Source organism: Stenella coeruleoalba (assembly GCF_951394435.1).
Source record: "Stenella coeruleoalba genome assembly, chromosome: 10".
Lineage (NCBI taxonomy): Eukaryota > Metazoa > Chordata > Mammalia > Artiodactyla > Delphinidae > Stenella > Stenella coeruleoalba.
Window position 1 is genome coordinate 39,810,300 of NC_137156.1, and position 20,670 is coordinate 39,830,969.

Consider the following 20,670-nt stretch of genomic DNA (forward strand, 5'->3'; position numbering starts at 1 on the left):
CTTGGAGGATTGCCAGAGAAAAATTTTTTTGAAGTCAGTTTGATTGTCACTTCTTTTCTTTAAAATGCTTCAGTTCTCTACTTCCTTTGGAATAAAGTTCAAATGCCTTATTCTGGCACACAGGGTCCTTCACAGTCAGGCCTCTGCCTATTTATTTAGCATCATCGGCCTCCTTCCCACATGTACACTTCACTTCAGCTAAATTGGATTACGTGCAGTTCCCTGCATGGGTCACGATGATTTGTGTCTTTGTGTTTTTCTGCATGCTGTTTGCCCTGGGAGAAACTGTCCTCCTCAGCTCCCATGGTCATTGGCTCTGTTTTAGAGGGTCCTCTTTGTGTTCCCAGAGCACCCTGTACCTTGTTCTGTCACCATTCCCTCCCCTAGCCACTTTGTACTCAAGCTGCATAGTCTTGGAATGTGCTGTGTTCTTTTACCAGCCTTGATTTTACTCTTGCCACACCCTTCAAGAACGAGCTCAAACACTGCCGTCTTTTCTCTACTTTATAAACCTTTATAAACTGCTGTCTTTTCCCTACCCTCATAAATACGTCATAGCTCGGTTATACTTAATCATAGTTACTTTGAATAAAAATGTTTCTTTCCCTTACCTCACACAAAATCCTTGGCCTTACTCATTTTCAGTTTCCATTGTAGCCCCCAGTATAGGGTCTTGTACAGATTTCACATTCAGTAGATGCTCCAGGTATGCAGGATTCATATGATAATTAGAAAACTTGGGTTTCAAGCTGCTAAGGACCAAAAGCAGCAAAAATGAACAGTTAAAGTGAGATGCCTGTTAAATTAACAAAACAAATTTATTATAACATAATGTTGATGATGGCATGATTACTCTGGTTCTCTCATATATTCACTACTAGTGCCAAAAACTAGTGCACCCCTTTTGAAATGTAGTTTGGCAGAATGTATTCAGGCATATAAATGTCCATGGTTTTTGAGGTGGTGATATCACTTCTGGAAGTCATCTTCAGAAAATAGCACAAACTAGAATAACAATTATTAGCTACCTCTACCACTAATGTTGATAGTTTACTATGTGACAGGCACCATGCAGAGCCCTTTACATGCGTTACTTAATTTAATTCTCAGAATTCCAAGAGGTGTGAATACTGTTAACCTCATGTCATATATGGGGAAATTGAGGCACAAAGAAATTAACTGACTTGCCCGAGATCATACAGCTGCTATGTTGTCAAGTCAAGATTCCTACTAACAGAATTCATACCCTTAATTATATGATATGGTAAAAGCCTAGGCACAAAACTGTTCACAGCAGTGTTATGTAGAATAGATAAGTTGGAAGCAATGTATATCATTAATTATGGTCCATCCATTCAATAGAATAATAGATATGGATACTAGAATATATTTATTGAAATAAATCTATCTATCCATAAATAAATATGGATAATAGAATAGATTTATTGAAATAAAATTCACATAGCATAATATCACCCCTTTTAAAGTGTACAAGTCAGTGGTTTCCAGTATATTCACAGAGTTATACAACTATTACCATTATTGTACTTCAGAACACTTTATCACCCCCAAAGAAATCTCATACCCATTATCAGTCACTCCCTATTTCCCCGTTACCCTAGAAGATTACCAGTCTATTTTCTGTCTCTATAGATTTGCCTATTCTGGACATTTCATATAAATGGAATTGTACAAAATATGGCATTTTGTGTCTGGCTTTCATTTAGCTTTCATTCAATATTTCTTGGTTCATCCATGTTGTAGCATGTTATCAGTACTTCATTGCTTTTTATTGCTGAATAATATTCCACTGTATGGATATACCACATTTTGTTTATCCATCATTAACTAATGAACATTTGGGTTGTTTCTACTCCTTAGCTATTATGAATAATGCTGTTACAAACATTCATGTACAAGTTTTTGTGTGGACATGTTTCCATTTTTCTTGGAATTGTTGATCAAATGATAACTTTAACTTTTAGAGGAACTGCCAGACTGTTTTCTAAAGCAGCTGCATCATTTTACCTTTCCACTAGCAATGCATGAGGGTTTCACCTTCTCCACATCTTTGTCAATACTTGTTATTATCTCTTTGCTAATAGGCATCCTAGTGGATATGGAGTAGTACTGCATTGTGGTTTTGATTTGTATTTCCCTGATGACTAATGATGTTGAGCATCTTTTCATGTGCTTATTGGCCATTTGTAAATCTTATTTGGAGAAATGTCTGTTTGAATCCTTTGCCCCTTTTTTAACTGAGTTATTTTCTGTTATTGAGTTAAAAGAGTTCTTAGTATATTCTAGATACAGTCTCATTATCAGATACATGATTTGCAAAATTTTTCTCCCATCCTATTGTGTTGTATTTTCACTTTCTTGATGGTGTCCTTTGTAGCACAAAAGTTTTTAATTTTCATGAAGTCTAATTTATCAAATTTTTTTTTTATTGCTTTCAGTTTCACATAAGAAGACATTGCCTAATCCAAGGTCAGTGAAGATTTACCCCTGTGTTTTCTTCTAAGAGTTTGATAGTTTTCGCTCTTACACTGAGGTCTTTGGTCCATTTTGAGTTCCTTTTTGTATATTGTGTGAGGTAGGGTGTCCAACTTTGTAATCCTTTGCATATGGAGATCCAGCACCATTTGTTGAAAAGTCTGTTCTTTCTCCCATTGAATTGTCTTGGCACCTTTTTCAAATATCAATTGTCCATAAGTGTAAGAGTTTATTTATCAGCTCTCAATTCTATTCCATTGATCTATGTGTCTGTCCTCATCCTAGTACCACACTGCCTTGATTACTGTCACTTTGTAGTAAGTTTTAGAACCATGACGTGAGTCCTCCCAACTTTGTTCTTTTCAAGGTTGTTTTGGCTATTTTATTCTGTTTGCTGTGAACCTATAACTGCTCTTAAAAATAAAGTCTGTTTTTAAAAAAGGCCTCCTGAATTGTAATGTTGGGATTATGGTGAATTCTTTTCTCCTTTCTTTATTTCTCAAACTTTCTGTAATATATAACTATATTATATTTATAATTTTAAAAGTTTAAGTTTTGGCCAATAGAATACTTTTTTTTTTAACTCAAGAGACAACTCTTAGCTCTGTAGCTAAAAACCAGAGTTACCTAACTTTCCAGGAAGAATGTATGAAAGTGAAGAGCTGGGGCATAACGTTATGGTTAGAATGAGCCAGTCTCAGATTTAACACTCAGCTCCACGAATGCTCCTTTCTGTCGCCAGTTTCCTTCAGTTTCTTTTTCGCCTTCTCACTCTCCATTAAAAGCCCTCCCTCACACGCTAACTAAGACTCCTCAGAACATTTAGGTGAAATTTTTGGAATCTGGCTAGTCTGTATAATTGCCATTGAGAAATGGAAAGAATTGTGATTGAGTAGCATGGGGGCAAGGAGCCAGATAATGCAGTCTGAGCCACAGAAGTCACTTTGATGGAAGGCGAATTGGGGGGGGGGGAGTCATCCAAGTAGAGCTCTTTATGGCCTTCTCTGCCCTTGTTGTGTTCTGTCAATTTCTTTGCATCTGTATATGTTGTTTTCTTATGAAATCATATGCTGAGGGCAGAGATCTGCAGGTAGTGCTAGGCTAGTTAAAAGTTTAAATAGACACACAGAGAAACAAGCCCTGTAACTTGGTGACAGCCTGCTCTTCCTATGTTGTTTGTAAGTACCGCTACAGAGTTTGCATGTTCTAAAGTTTGGGGGCTTTCTTTCCAGTTGAAGCAGTATTAAAATCTCAGTTTATTATTATTTTTTTGCATATAATAGGTGTCCATTTGAGGTTTGTTCCAAAACAAAAGCAAGTTTTATAGACCTGCTAAAGACTGTTAATACCAGTGTCAACCACAAGCCAACTTTTTTGTAGCATTGTGACTTTGAAGTATTAAGATGATTAACAATGTATTTTTTTAGTTGAATTAATCAAAGGAAGGGGAAAACAGTTTTTAACTCAGATTTTTTAAAATTGTGGTATATTTATTGATGGCATTTAGAAATGTAAAATCATAATGTTTTTATTCTTATAAGGCTTAAACTTATCATTTTCTTACATAGATTAAAGAAAAAATGAGATACCACAATTATCCAAATTTCCAGAAATATGCACAAAATCATAGTTTTGATTGCTGTCTTAAGATCAAGTACCTGCCATTTTAGGAGAGAGATGTTTACTGTCAGTTACAGGCTTTGACTTTTGTATTGTTGTGGAAAAACTATATCCTTCAAATTTCAGACTGTCAAAATTAGTTCTAAATAATGTTTATTTTATAAGATATTTTCTTGCCGCTTGAAATTCCATTCATAGTACTTGTGTCTTTTTACTGTGTCTCCCTTTTTCTGGCTTAAAAATATACTTGTGGGCTTGTGCTTCTGGCCAAGGTGGAATAACAGAGATTGGATTTACTCTTTTGGCTGTAATCACATAACTAACAAACAAACAAACAAAAACCCCAGAAATACTATATGAAGTTTCAAATACTGACCAACTGGCAGCACAGGACAATGATTCCCAAGAAAGCAGAAACAAACAGATGAACCCTACAATTATCCTAGCTTACTGCCTGGAGAGAGTTTCTAGGCTGCAGCATAAGGAGGGGAATCCCAGATGGAGCCCATCAGTCTCCCTAGTTGAGGAAACAGAGCTGGAGGCCAAGGAGACTGTAGTTTGGAGAAGAGAGAGCTGCACAAGGAGGAAACTCCAAAGGTCTGCAGAGAGTCTCCCTTAAGTCTTCATATGAGTAACGATTAGTACTTATGTTGTATGGAAGCTACCTGAAGCCAGGAACCACCCAAAAGGAGTAGAGGGGATAATCCCTGATTCTTTTTCAGGGTTAAAAATAGTTTGTGTTCCCACCAGCCATAGGAAAAAACCTCATAAGTCACAGAACATTGGATAGAGTACTCTGAGGGTATCGCCCCAGCAGTGGTGCAAATGTAGACCTAAACTATAGACTGCTGTGATCCTTTCTAACAAAGCTTAAAAATAGGCCTCAAAAGGATCAAACTGTTTCCAAGTAATTTAACTGCATCCCAGAACAAAGCTCAATGTGTACAGTTATGCAAAAATATCTAGCACTGTATTGTCAAATAACAAGTGTTGGTGAGGATGTGGAGAAAAGGGAACCCTTGTGCACTGTTGGTGGGAATATAGATTGGTACAGCCACTATGGAAAACAGTATGGAGATTCTTCAGAAAATTAAAAATAGAACTACTATATGATCCAACAATTCCACTCCTGTGTATTTTTCCAAAGAAAACAAAATACTAATTAGAAAAGTTACGTGTACCCATATGTTCATTGCAGCATTATTTACAATAGCCAAGATATGGAAGCAACCTAGTTACCCATCAGTAGATGAAAGGTTAAAGAAGATGTGATCTTTATACCATTTGGACAACATGGATGTAGAGGGTATTCTATGGGAAATAAATCAGAGAGAAATACTACATGATTTCACTTACATGTGGAATCTGAAAACAAAACAAATGAACAAACATAACAAAACAGAGACAGTGTTATAGATACAGAGAACAAATGGGGAGTTGCCAGAGAGGAGGGGAATAGGGGGAAGAAAGAAATAGGTGAGAGAAATTAAGAGGTACAGACTTCTGGTTGCAGAAAAAAATGAGTCAAGGGTATGAAATGTACAGTGTGGGGAATATAGTCAATAACTGTAATATCTTTGTATGGTGACCTATTGTAACTAGACTTATTGTGGTGATCATTAGACTTATTGTGACGATCATTTTGAAACATATAGAAATACCGAATCACTGTGTTGTGTAACAGGAACTAACATAGTGTTTTAGGTCAATTGTACTTCAAAAACAAACTCATAGAAGAAGAGACCAGCTTTGTGGTTACCAGAGGCAGGGGCAGGAGGAGGGGAATTGGATGCAGGCAGTCAAAAGGTATAAACTCCCAGTTATAGGATAAATGAGTACTAGGGATGTAATGTACAATATGATGAATATATTTAACACTACTGTATTTCATATAGGAAACTTGTTAAGAGAGTAAATCCTGAGAGTTCTCATCACAAGGAATTTTCTATTTCTTTAATTTTGTATCTATATGAGATGATGGGTGTTCACTAAACTTATTGTGATAATTATTTCATGATATATGTAAGTCAAACCATTATGCTGTATACCTTCAACTTATACAGTGCTATATGTCAATTATATCTCAGTAAAACTGGAGGAAAAAAATATCTAGCTCTCACCAAGGTAAAATTTACATTTGGCCTCCAGTCAAAAGCATCAGACTTGTAATGAAGCAATCCATGAGGAGGAAAATTAAAAAATAGAAACCGACCCAGAAATGACACAAGTGATAGAATTAGTGGACAAAAACATTAAAACAGTTTTGGCTATATGCCATATATTCAAGAAAGTAGAGGGAAGATTGAGAATGTTAAATGCAGATATAAAATACATTTGAGACGTAAATTGAACATCTAGAGATGAAAACTACAATGTGCAAGATGAAAAATAAACTACATGGGCTTTACAACAAATTAGTGCAAGAGAAAAGATTAGTAAACTTGAAGCCATAGCAATACAAACTATCCAGAATAACACTCAGAAAGGAAATAAGACTAGGAAAAAATGAATAGAGCATCAGTGAGCTGTGAGACAACTTTAGGTAGCCTAATATATGCATAATTGTAGTCTCAAGGAGAGGAGGGGGTGCAGAAAATTTTTTTGAAGAAATAATGGTCAAAAATTTCCAAATTTGATAAAAACTATAAATCTAGAAATCTTAAAAAAAAAAGGAAAAATGGAACAAAGAACAGATGACAAATAGAAAACAAATAGCAAAACATTAGGTTTACACCAAACTATATCAATACTTATATTAGCTATAAACCATCTAAACAATCCAGTTAAACGGCAGAGCTTAATAGATTTGGTAAAAAAGCAAGACTCAACTGCATGTTGCCTACAAGAAACCTCTGATACGTAGTAAGATACAAATAGATTAAAAATAAAAGGTTGGGGGCTTCCCTGGTGGCGCAGTAGTTGAGAGCCCGCCTGCCGATGCAGGGGACATGGGTTCATGCCCCGTTCTGGGAAGATCCCACGTGCCGTGGAGCAGCTGGGCCCGTGAGCCATGGCTGCTGAGCCTGCGTGTCCGGAGCCTGTGCTCCACAACGGGAGAGGCCACAACAGTGAGAGGTCCGTGTACCGCAAAAAAATAAATTAAAAAAAAGATAAGCAAATAGACCCATAGAATGGAAAATATCAATTAATTTTTGAGTATGGTGCCAAGTCAATTAAATGGAAAAAATTTTAGTCTTTTCAACAAATGGTGAGGAACAATTTGAGATTCATATACAAAAAACTAAATCCACACCGTATATCATATATAAAAGTTAATTCAAAATTGATCATAGACCTAAATGTAAAGCCCAAATCAATAAAATTTTTAGAAGAAAATATGTTTACCTTTGGGTTTGGTAAAGATTTTTAAGGTATAACACCAAAAGCATGATTTATAAAGGAAAAAAGATAAATTGGACTGTATCAATTAAGAACATCTCTTTGAAAGCCACCTTTAAGAGAATAAAAGGACAAGTCACAGACTGGGAGAAAATATTCGCAAATCACATTATCTGATTAAAAGCTTGTATTCACATTATATAAGGAGCTCTCAAAACTTAATAATAAGAAAACTCAGTCAAAAATAGACAAAAGATTGGAACAGCTCACCAAAGATACATGGGTGGCAAATCAGCCCATGAAAAGATGATGAACACCGCTAGTCATTAGGAAAATGCCAATTGAAATCACAGATACCACTACATACATGTTAGAATGTCTTCAGTTAAAAAGGCTTATAGTACCAAGTGTTAGTGAGGATGTGGAACAACTGAAACTCTTACACACTTCTGGTGGGAACACAATATGGTACATCCACTTTGGAAAACAGTTTGCTACTTTCTTAAAGACCTAAAATGTACACCTACTCTGTGATTTAGCCATTCCACTCCTAGGCATTTATCTAAGAGAAATGAATGCATATGACTACATGAAGATTTGTACCCAAATATTCATAGCAGCTTTATTTGTAATAGACAAAAACGGAAAACAATCCAAATGTGCGTTAACAGGCAAATCACCCAAATGTGCATCAACAGGCAAACATTTAGCACTGTCTCTACAATGGAATACTACTCAGCAATAAAAAGGAATGGACTATTGATACATGCAACAATGTATTTTATTCTCTATTACAGTAGGAGAAAGAAGTCAGGGAAAAAAGACATTATTCCATTTATATGAAATTCTATAAAATACAGACTCTTCAGAAAGCAAATCAGAGATTGCTCTGACGTGAGCCAGAGAGGAATGAATTTTAAAGAGACACAAGGAAACTTTTGTGGGTGACAAATATATTCATTATCTTGATTGTAGTGATGGCTTTATGGATAATATATACATATGTCAAAACATACAAACTTAAAACTTGTATACTTTAAATATAGGAAGTTTATTGTCACCAAATCTGTTTAAAAAATGTACTTGTGTGTTCTTCAACATTTATAGCAAGCTGTTTAAATTTCAGAAGCACATAAGGGACTCAGAATAATTTTAAAAATAATTTGTCAGTGATTAAGTTTGATGAGGTGGGAAAACCTGCATTGTATATATCAAGTTTACTTATAATTCTAACTTATTACAAAATCGAGAAACTGAATAAATGTTCCAATTTGGGCTTTCTGAAATTCTGAAGAATTTTTTAGAATAATAATGATCAAATGTTAGATTTAATTGTATTGTCATATTAGAACACTGTAATCCAACTGGATGATAAATAAAGGGAGAGAGGGGAAAGAATGTTGAAAGAGCCCTAAGTATAAAATGGAGGAAGTCAACAGAATTCTAGGCTTGGGAGAAATTCTTATGATATTGTTTGGATGACTAGGTATCTATGGTAGATAGTATTGAATAATGGCCCCCTCAAAGACGCCCACATCCTAATCCCTGAAATTTGTTAACATGTTACCTTACAGAGTAGAAGGGACTTTGCAGATATGATCAAGGTTAAAGACTTTGAGGTGGGGAAATTATCCTGGATTATCCAGATGAGCCCAACATAATCACATGGATTCTTAAGAAATTTAAGAAAGCAGGGAAACTTTCCCAGCTGTGGCCAGAGGGAGATGTGACTAATAGGAGAATGATGAGAGAGATACAATATTGCTGGCTTTGAAAATGGAGGAAGGGGGGCCATGAGCCTAGGAACGTGGATAGCCTCTAGAGTCTGGAAAAAAGGAAATTCTCTCCTAGAGCCTCCAGAAGGAATGCAGCCCTGCTAACACCTTGATTTTAGCCCAGTGAGACCCATTTCTGACTTCTGCCCTCCAGAGCTGTAACATAATAAGTGCATATTGTTTAAGCCATTATGTTGGTGACAGTTGTTGTGGCAGCTGTAGAAAATATCTAAGGGAATAAACCTCAGAATAATGTTTTGCCACAGGGTTGCAGTAGAAAGTGAACTCTGATACCAGAATAACTTTTTCCATTCCTTGGGAATTGTTTTCCCTTCCACATATCAAACTTCATTGTCCTATAAGGTAAAATATGTACTTATTCATTAAAAAGTAATTCTAAATATTAGAGTTGGAATAAACCTTAACCCCCCTGAAATTTACAGATGGAGAAACTGAGTGAGGGCCAAAGATTCCAGAGCTAGTTACCAGTGGATTTGAGTTTAAATTTAGGCATGGTTCAATCCTCTCTCATATATACCCTTTAATTAGAAATTTGTTCTGGAAATATGGAATATATGAGTCATTCCAAAAAGGGTGTTTACTTAGGCAGGTAGACAAATCTTTATCTAGTTGACAGGATTAATTTATGAGATTAATTTGTCACTTTGGAAGGTCCTAACCCTAACCCTGACCCTGAGGAGAAGGAATAAGTCATTAACAAACTTCACTGTTCAATAACTAGATCTGCAGAGGAGGTACCAACTCAGAATGGAGGGGTTTGGGAGATGGCAGGGTCACATCAAAAATAAATTTTCCTTATTTCTTCCTGCCTAGGATGTGTTACAGCCTTATAGATTCAGTTTCCCCCCAGACTTCTCCCCAAACAGGAGTCTCTCCTATTACGGAACATCCCCTTATTCTCAAAACCCAGTGCCCAGGCAGAGGCTCTGGTCGTCAAACTTGAGAGCAGCACTCTTTCCCTTCTCTCTCCTCAGTCCCTGTCCTCCTTCCATACTTTTGTGGAGGGATTTAAGGTGGCCAAGGGTTTTTTCCTTCTGTATTTAAGGATTTGATCACAGACACAAAATGCAGTTTATTCTTGTGCAGTTTTACTCTTGGACATATAATGGACCTTGGGAAACAGAGTGAAGCCATGTTTTAAACCTGCTTAATTTATGTTATAGTGCTTTAATGAAACTATAAGAGGAATGCAGTACTATACAAAAATTTTATCTTAGGTTTCTTCCTTCTGCAGTCCAGCTCTCTGAGCCATCTCTTCCTCCAGTTGCTATTTAGTGTATACTCAGAGATTGACAGCTAGGTGTGGTGCTCTGTTTTTGACTGCCCATGTTTAAGTCAAACTGATATAATTAATAAGATAAACCTGTTATGTGTATGTATGCATAGACATACACTTACAGTGCACTTCAGGGATGTATTAATTATGCTAGGGTTTTCTTGATTACCACCCCTGATTAGAACAGAATATTATTTTTACTTTCATAGTTGAGCACTTAGGTACGGTGTAATTCTCCAGATTAGATTTTTCAGAGTAGATTAGAGAAGAAATACAGTCAACTGGTAATGATATTTCAGTGCTAATTCCTTGTAGTGTCTGCTATTTTACTGTCTTTATATCAGTTGCTTTTGAAAATCACAATTCATTTGCGTTTATCAACTGCCTCTTATATGCCATCCATTTACACTAGGTGTTGGGGGTTCAAAAATGAATAGCGGGGCTTCCCTGGTGGCGCAGTGGTTGAGAGTCTGCCTGCCGATGCAGGGGACGCGGGTTCGTGCCCCGGTCCAGGAAGATCCCACGTGCCGCGGAGCAGCTAGGCCCGTGAGCCATGGCCACTGAGCCTGCGCGTCCGGAGCCTGTGCTCCGCAACGGGAGAGGCCACAACAGTGAGAGGCCCATGTACCGCAAAAAAAAAAAAAAAAAAAATGAATAGGACATGGGCTTCCCTGGTGGTGCAGTGGTTGAGAATCTGCCTGCTGATGCAGGGGACATGGGTTCGAGCCCTGGTCTGGGAGGATCCCACATGCCGCGGAGCAACTGGGCCCGTGAGCCACAACTACTGAGCCTGCACGTCTGGAGCCTGTGCTCCGCAACGAGAGGCCACGACAGTGAGAGGCCCGCGCACCGCGATGAAGAGTGGCCCATGCTTGCCACAACTAGAGAAAGCCCTCGCACAGAAATGAAGACCCAACACGGCAAAAATAAATAAATTAATTAGTAAACTCCTACCTGCAACATCTTCTTTAAAAAAAAAAAAGAATAGGACACATTCTCTGCCTATACCATGTTTACAGACCTTTGCCATATGTTACCTTGCTGGCCTGTTCTTAGAAATCACCAGCAGACTTGGAATCAAACTGTTTGACCCTAATGAATCAACTCAAGTTAATAATCTACCACTGTAGCACAGGTAGAAATTTAATTTTTCTATTAAAACATGAATGGAGGCTCACTCCTACTGTGTTTACCCTTCCCAGAATGTAAGTTCCAGGGAGATGGAAATTATTTCATCTGTACTGCCACAAGACCTAGTAATCAGAAGTGGGGCTGGGACGTTAAAAGTTTGAGAACCACGGTTGTACTTTCTTAGCAGTAACTGGAAGTGTACTTTTTTTGTTGTTTGTTTCTTTGTTGTTGTTTTTTTTTGTTTTTTTGCGGTACGCGGGCCTCTCACTGTTGTGGCCTCTCCTCCGCAGGAGCACAGGCTCCGGACGCGCAGTCTCCGGACACGCAGGCTCAGCGGCCATGGCCCACGGGCCCAGCTGCTCCGTGGCATGTGGGACCTTCCCAGACCGGGGCACGAACCCGTGTCCCCTGCATCGGCAGGCGGACTCTCAACCACTGCGCCACCAGGGAAGCCCTGGAAGTGTACTTTTATCTTAATTCCATGTAGAATCTGGTCACGCCCCAACGTGTACTGTCCCCCAGAGTTCTCTCCTGAGCGCAGGCCTTGTCTCTGACTGCCTTCTGGATGTCTCACAAGCATGAACTCTGCTCAACCAGATTTTGCTTCCTCTGCATAGGAGGCACTCCAAAATGTTTGAGTTAAATTGAACAGAAAGAATAAGTCCTGATGAGTGCAGCTGTGAAGTGTTTTCGTCTTTTTGTCCTAAGTTTTTTAAAAAAATCATGGAAGTAATATATACTTAGTGTTAAACTATTTAAATGATAAAAAATTTTATAAGTGAAAATCCCTTCTGAAACTCCTAAATCTCATTCTCCAGAGGTAACATTGTTTTAACTGTGGTTAAATATATTTTTCTTGTATATATAAGTAAATATACACCATTTTCTTCCTAAAAATAGGATCATACTACAAATTGTTCTGCAGCTTGCCATTCGCTTAATAGTCCATGTTGGATGTTGTTCCAACTTTCATGTCATTATTAGAAGCTTGCTTATCTGGAATAGATAAGATCTTGCCTGTTCCGTATTAATATTTCCAAAGTTTAGTTGTCTTAACTCTAAGGAAGAACAGTGATGAAAAAGACATTTTGGCATGTAATACGTAATATTTGCATAATTGTAAGCCAGTGCTCTAAAAAATGATTCTACACACCAAAATCTATAAATAACTGGGAAACGTGGTTGGTTCCTGCAAGCAATTATGATATACCACATTGTCTGTACCACATGTATTATCCCTTTGGAACATCCTCAAGTGATGTTGGTTTTGTTTACAGCCGGGAGAACCAAATCATCACTGGGCACTATGCATTGTAACAATACATTTCATTTATTACAATGGTATTCTTTTTTAGTGGATGGGCATCTACAAAATCCTTTCTCAGTTTAGTTGTTTTGATGTTTTTGGTGTTTAGACTCTTAGCTCAGTGATTCTCTTTAGATATACCTCATCCTTTTCAAAGACAGCATAATATTTTTATAGTATGAATTTGATAATTTTTATTTAAACATTCCTCTTGAGGAAGAGCTTTAGAATACTTTTATTTAGCCATATTAATTTAGCTGTAACTTAAGTGGCAGGGGGGGCGGTGGCGGTGGGATGAATTGGGAGATTGGGATTGACATGTATACACTAATATGTATAAAACGGATAACTAATAAGAACCTGCTGTATAAAAAAGTAAAATAAAATTCAAAAAAATAAGCAATCTATAAATGTTTAATTGATGAACAAATCTATGCCTTTGTTCTTCCTACTCTTGAATCATTACTTTTTTTGTTTCCCTGTGACTCTTTCCCTGTGTATTTAAACTTGTCAAGTTCTTTCTTGTTCTTAAACCTTTGCTCTCCACTCCCTTTTCCACCAAAGCATTTTACTGTTTCCCTTTGTAAGCCTAGTAAAAGTCTCAAAATTCTCACATTTTGCATCTTATACATTCCCCTTATACTTTACATTCACAGTATGCTACCTTTCTCTCCTTTCCATTTCTTAACTTCTCAACCTTTACCACTGCCCAGTGCCTTTGGGAGATGCTAGGGGATACGTAAAATCAGCATTTTATTTTCCTTAAAAACTTTTTAGCCAAACACTTATTCATAGGAGATGTCCCATTTTATTGTAAGTAGAATCTTCAGAAATATTTGAAAGGTAATTGCATCCATAAAGTAAAGACATGCTAAGAAAAAATGAGCAATCAGATAATAAGAGAGTATATAGAAATAAATATTTTTAAAAATCCTTTGAACAAATTAAATGACACAGTGGGCATAGCTGACAACCAAATGGTGATCTAGAAATTCCATCAAAGGAGATCTCTTAGAATATAGAGCAAAAAGGCAAAGATGGAATTGAGGTGGTTTCTGGACCCTGTGTGTATATTAGAATCATCTGAGATGCTTTTTAAAAACACTGATGTCCTGACCACAGACCAGTTAAATCCAGACTCTCTGGGAGTGGGTCCAGGCATCAGTGGCTTTTTAAAGCTTCTCAGGTAATTCTTTTTTTTTTTTTTTCCCTTGGTTCTTTGCTGTACTTTATTGTTTTGTTTTTTAAACATCTTTATTAGAGTATAATTGCTTTACAATGTTGTGTTAGTTTCTGCTGTATAACAAAGTGAATCAGCTATATGCATACGTATATCCCTATATCCCCTCCCTCTTGCGTCTCCCTCAGGTAATTCTAATATTTATCCCAGAAACATGTTTAGGAGACCTGAAGGATAGAACCAAGATGCCCAAAGTCTGTCTAATAAGACTTCTAGAAGCAGAGGACAGACAGTGAAGGAAAAGAAATATTAGTAGGAACTTTCCTGAGATCCTCAAAGACTTGTCTTCAGCATTTAAGGACCAGGATGTTAATTAAGGCCCCTGCAGGAATGAAGGAAAGAAGATTAATGACACGTATATTCTGGTGATACATCCGAACCCCAAGAGTAAAGAAAATTCTTACATGTTCATAGAAAAAAATGGGAGCCACCTTGTGCATTCGGGAGGGAGGGAAACCTACCTGGCCTAACTGATCTGAACACAGTGTCTGCTCTGTCCCCCAGGTGGGGCTCTACTTAATTTCTCTGCTCTTTGTGATGCTGACCAGGCTCCCTTTGGAAGAGCTGTTCTTACAGTCGGTGTTCAGAAGGCAATTTGCTCTTCTTTGTTCTCTCCTGGCTGATCTCATCTGTGTTCTAGTTCAGTGATACACCTTTTCTTGTTTTCAAGCTCAGAGCTTTGCAGATTTTTCTGTCACTCCATTGCCATCGTGGGGGAAGTTGATCCCTTAGTCTTTCGGCCCTTGGCATTTGGATGGTTTAATATTTTCTAGACCTTTTTTTGTTTTGTTTTAATGCTAATATAACTCTTTGCCTCCTACTTATTTAAGAACAGTAATTCATCCAAGTAAACAGGGTTAGTGGCAGGAGTAATGGTAAATTTGGTCTATTAACTTTGCTTTTCTTCACTAATTACTGAGAAGGAAAGTGAGTTTACCAAAGCATTGTATGTATCTGAGAGAGATAATAAAGGAGGAAATACTTTGTAGCAATCAAGGGGTAGCTCCATTTAGGATTCTCTTTCCTCTCCAGTCTTCATGATTGGACATCCCAGAGTCTTTGGTCCCTGAAGAACTGATACAATAATCACTTCTGGAGGCTCGACTCAGCACTTTGGGATTGCATTGGAAATACAGAAGGTATCCTCAATTAAGGGGAAGGTAGGAGAGCTAAAGAGAGAACCATGGTTAAATGTACAGTGCAGTGGCATTAAGTACATTCACATTGTTGTGCAGTTATCACCACTCTTCTCCAGAACTTTTTCATCTTCCCCAAAAGACACTCTATATCCATTAAACAACCACTCTATTCTCTGCTCCCCTCAGCCCCTGGTAATCTCTATTCTACTTTCTGTGTCTATAATTTTTTTTAAAATATTTATTTATTTATTTGGTTGGTTGACTGGTTGTGCAGGGTGTTAGTTGCGGCAGGTGGGCTCCTTAGTTGTGGCATGCAAACTCTTAGTGGTGGCATGCATGTGAGATCTAGTTCCCTGACCAGGGATCGAACCCGGGCCCCCTGCATTGGGAGTGTGGAGTCTTATCCACTGCGCCACCAGGGAAGTCCCTGTCTCTATAAATTTGCCTATTCTAAGTACCTCATATAAGTAGAATCATACAATATTTGTCCTTTTGTGTCTTGCTTATTTCACTTAACATAATGTTTTCCAGTTCATCCATGTTTAGCATGTATCAGAATTTCATTCCTTTTTATGGAATAATATTCGTTTCAATAATAACATAATACATATTGCACACATACCATATTTTGTTTATGGACACTTGGAGTTTTTCCACCTTTTGGCTTTTGTGACTACTGCTACTGTATCTGTTTGAGTCTCTGTTTTTGCTTCTTTGGGGTACATACCTAGGAGTGGAATAGCTGGATCATATGGTGATTCTGTGTTTAATACTTTGAGGAACCACCAAACCTTTTCACAGAGGCTGCACCATTTTACATTACTGCCAGCAGTGCATGAGGGTTCTGATTTCTCTACATCTTCACCAACACTTGTCATTTTTCCTTTTTTGATAATAGCCATCCTCATGAGTGTGAAGTGGTATCTCATTGTGATTTTGACTTGCATTTCCCTTTTGAATAAGGATGTTGAACATCTTTTCACATGCTTATTGGCTCTTTGTATATCTTCTTGCAGGTTTCTTTTTTAAAGGAGAAAACGTAAATGTATGAGCATATATAAGAGCATTGTTCATCGTCTCCCCATTCCGCACCCCGGTATGGAGGAAGCAAATTAACTGGGGGAAAGTAGGTGAATAAATACAGTGTGCAGTTTCATATAGACATATAGTCTGTCTTTATATTTGATCTCGTTTCCTCTGCATGCATGTATATCTCTCTTTTGTGTGTGTCTTGCCTACAAATAGATAACTACTCCTGACACTCCTGTGTTACTGGACTTGAATGTTTGATAGAGGCCTGGGGTTGAAAGTAAATGAGGGCTTCCCAGTTAGTCCTTACATGAATATTTTCAAAATTAGGATGCACTTATACTGCATTCAGTTACAAGCCTTTCCTTGTGTTTTCTCTCTTTCTTTTGTGTTTTAGTTTTAGGAGACTGAAAGCCTTTATGGCCCAGACATCTATGGTACTTAGAAAGAGTGCTGCTGTAATTTTGTAATTTTCTGTGTTTCTAACAAAGTAGCCAGTTCCTATATGCTTTCTTGTCTTCTTTCTGAAAACTCTTCTGTTAGACAGTAGGATAATCTGTGATACAAGATATCTATATTTTAACAAAGAGAACAACTACAACAGTAGGTAATATACATGGTTAATTAGTGGATAAACCTTTAAAATGATTTCTCATTTGGGGGAATATGACAATTTAGTTATGTTAACTGAAGTTTTCAGTACACTGTTGATGAAATTTTAAGCTTAGTCTCATTTTTCTGTGATGTCTCAGGTGTTTGCTGACCAGCACTTTGGAGAGTGCATGCTTATCTGGCATGTCCATAACAGAACGAACTGTGTGTTCCCTCTCTGAGGCTCTGGGCAGCAATTTTCCCCTTTGGACAGTTCAGGACAGTGAGCTTTATCATAGATTAATATCCATAGCTACAGAGTGATTTTAAATCCAGAATAAACCTAGGGTAGGGGAACGAAGAAAAGGCTCTCTTATGAAAAAAGTGAAATTTTCTTAGTGTGTCTTACAGGTTTTTAGGAATTATCTGTTCTTACAGCCTTTTTTTCATGTAACATTAGATCAAGGAAGAAGTTTTTCTTTATTTGTTTTGTTTGCTTACAAAAATCTATACCCCAAATGGTATAACTGGAATTAAGGGGAAGTACTTGGAATGTTCAGTTTATTTCTTTCTTCTTCCAGATTTATCTGCCTTTGAAAGTTCAACAAAGTTTTAGTGTTGTTTTTATCTTTGTGTTTTAATTAATTTAATTCATGCTACCTCTTTTCACATGGACTCCATACTAGTCAGAATCCTTCTGAGATTACAAAGATTATTTGTATCCCTTCAAGTGTTAGAACCAAAAATGAAGAGCAAATTCCTTTATCAAATGAGATTTATAAAGCTTGCAAATCAACTTATACAAGTTCCCTATTTATTTAAATTTTAGCAAGCCATTGTTTCCAAAGGGGAAGGTTAGAACAAAAGAAAATGTTTTTTGATTGACAGTATTTTCATTTAAAAGTTTAGCTGATCTACAAATGACAAACATTCAGAAGAAAGGCATTGCCTTTGGATGTGTTGTAGTCATGCTCTCTGAATGCTCTGTTTTTAGCTTTTGGTGATATTTGTGCTCACACATGCTCTCTCTCAAGTGATTTGAAAGTAAGTGGCAGACATCATGGCACCTCACCCCTAAATACTTCAGCATGTGTCTCCTAAGAATGAGGATATTATTCTGTATAAAACCACAATGCTATATCACACTCCAGAAGGCTAACATTATACAGTAATAATAAGGTAATATATGGTCTGTTTTTCCAAATTTTCCTAATTCTCACAAAAATGTGCTTTTATAAATTTTTATTCCCCCTAATCCAGGATCCAGCCAAGGATCACACACTGCATTTGGTGGCTGTGTCTCTTTAGTCTTTTTTAAACCAGAACAGGCCCCTTTTCTTTTTTTTTAACTTTTTTTTTGTCTTTCATAACATTAACATTTTGAGGAGTCTAGGCCAGTTGTAGAATGTTCTGCAACCTAATTTTGTCTTTTCTTCTTGATTAGTTTCAGGTTAAATGTTTTTGGTAGGAATACCACATGTATGCTTCCCATTACATCACATCAGGAGGCACACTGATACTGGTTTGTGTTAATATAGAAGATGCAGAGTTTGGTCATAATGCAGATCACTTGTGTGAAGGGGGAGGTTTGTCAGATCACTCCACTGGAAAGCTCTTTTTCCTTTTTTAATAATAAGTAATCTGTAGGTTCATGTTTTGAGACTGTGTAACTGTCCTGTTCCCTAATAACCTTTCATTTGGTGGTTTTAATTTGTTTATTGATTTACTCCAGGGTTTCCCCAGGGGATTACTGATGGATGTCTATGTACCTGTAAAGCAGCAGGAAATTTTTTCTGTGTGTATGTATTTTTCCAGGGATACGGTCCAACACCTCCAGAGTGTTTAAAAGATCTTTTCCCTCTGTTTTTGAGGTGGCTCCTGCAAATTTCTATGCATCAGAGAGTGTTTTATAAGTGGTAGGTTACTGGAATTAGGGAACAAACCCTGTTCATCTGATTTCCCTAATTATCTTGCCCAGCATCACACAACAAGTAGGTAGTTAATTTTTGTTGTTGTTTGTTTGAGAACGCTTTGTTCTGGCCTTTCCCTTATCCTGAGCCAAGCATTTGGATCTTTTGTGTTTGGCATAAAGTGTACTAGAAAATAAAGCAAAGGGCTAAGCCCCTGGTTTTTGGTGTTCTCTTTGAAGATTTGGGGTCACAGCAAAATTTGATTTGTGTCTTTGTTGACACTGAAGTAAATTTAGGTCAATTGGAAATGATTTAAAACACTGTATCAACTATATTTAGTTGTCTAATTATCAGTTGTATCAGTAAGACATTTTTCACAAGTGTAAAATAGCACTTTTTAACTGTGTAGGCAAGAGGGTCCCACAGGTGACTTAGGGAGCCTTATGTCCATTATTAGCCTAATACTGAATAGCTGTAGAAGTGATTAATTCTTGTCTTCCCCTGCTCAACCAGGAGAGCAGTATGGAATTCATCATGGCAGCAGCCAGCAAGGTGTGTTTTGTTTTGTCTTGTTGATTAGCCTGTTGGTATTTGCCTTGCATGAAGTATCTGTCATTTAGGTGACTGATGATAATAATAAGAGTTAACATTGGAATAGTATACTTTTAACATATACATTATACCATTTAATCCAGAAGATCACTCTGTGAAAGTAGATATTATTTTTATTCTAATTACACAGGTAGGGAAAAAAGCTTAGAGAAGTTAAAGTAAGCACATTAAACAGCTTGTAAGGAGCTCCAGATTCCTTGACCTTTCTGTCATTCCAGTCTAAAAGGTAGAGGCATTCTAAGGAATCTAAATATGGACAAAGCATGGCCCTGCTCTCAAGGATCTTTTAAATACAACAAGTGTGTTGTCTTACCGAATGTATTATAGACAACAAATCAAGGGGAGAGCTAAGGAGTACAGAAAAGGGCAGACAACTATAAAATAGAAGGTCAAGTTTGGTAAGATGGAGGTAGCATTTGAGTGGGAAAAATGGGGATTTTATTTTTCTTTAATTTTTTTAATTTTTATTTATTTTTGGCTGTGTTGGGTCTTCATTGCTGCATGAGGGCTTTCTCTAGTTGCGCCAACTGGGGCTACTCTTCATTGAGGTGCACGGGCTTCTCACTGCGGTGGCTTCTCTTGTTGCGGAGCACGGGCTCTAGGCGCGTGGGCTTCAGTAGTTGTGGCTCGCAGGCTCTAGAGCACAGACTCAGTAGTTGTGGCGCATGGGCATAGTTGCTCTGCGGCATGTGGGATCTTCCCGGACCAGGGCTGGAACATATGTCCCCTGCATTGGCAGGCGGATTCTTATCCACTGTGCCACCAGGGAAGCCCAAGAGTGGGAATTTTAAAAAAGAGTGACCAAGAGCATGGAGATGGGAAAGCACGGGACTTGTTATGGGAGAAGAATTGGTCTGGTTTGGCTAGAGCATGAGCTGCATGAAAGAAAGTAGTGGAAGCTAGACCTGAAAGATAGGTAAGGATCATGTTGTGGAGGGCCTGGAATGCCATGGTAGGGAAGAACCTCATTCCAAAGGAACTTCTGAGCAGGAAATGAAAAATGTGGCTCTATAAAAGACTTTGTGCTAATCTCTTAACATTTGTTATCTCATTAATGCCTCACAGTAACCCTATGAACAAAAACTCCATCCATTTTACAGATGTGAAACTGAGGCTCAGTGACTTTAAGTTTGCAAATGTCAAACAGATATTGCTGGAGCTAGGACTCAGACTAGGGTCTGTCGT

General features: G+C 37.5%; 1 protein-coding gene across 13 annotated transcripts in view; it reads left to right on the plus strand.

Annotated features, from left to right (window-relative positions):
* Positions 1 to 20,670, plus strand: part of FKBP5 (FKBP prolyl isomerase 5) — a 102,307-nt gene that overhangs the window by 20,191 nt on the left and 61,446 nt on the right. For 3 of the 13 annotated variants that reach the window (XM_079934469.1, XM_079934466.1, XM_079934463.1), the window contains exon 3: positions 2,460 to 2,490. The exons of 7 other annotated variants lie outside the window; for them this stretch is intronic. The gene's annotated coding sequence lies outside the window, so the exon portion shown is untranslated. Of the gene's footprint in view, positions 1 to 2,459; positions 2,491 to 13,510; positions 16,474 to 20,670 lie in introns of those variants that run through there. 3 more of the 13 variants (XM_079934460.1, XM_079934458.1, XM_079934464.1) reach the window with 3 other exon arrangements.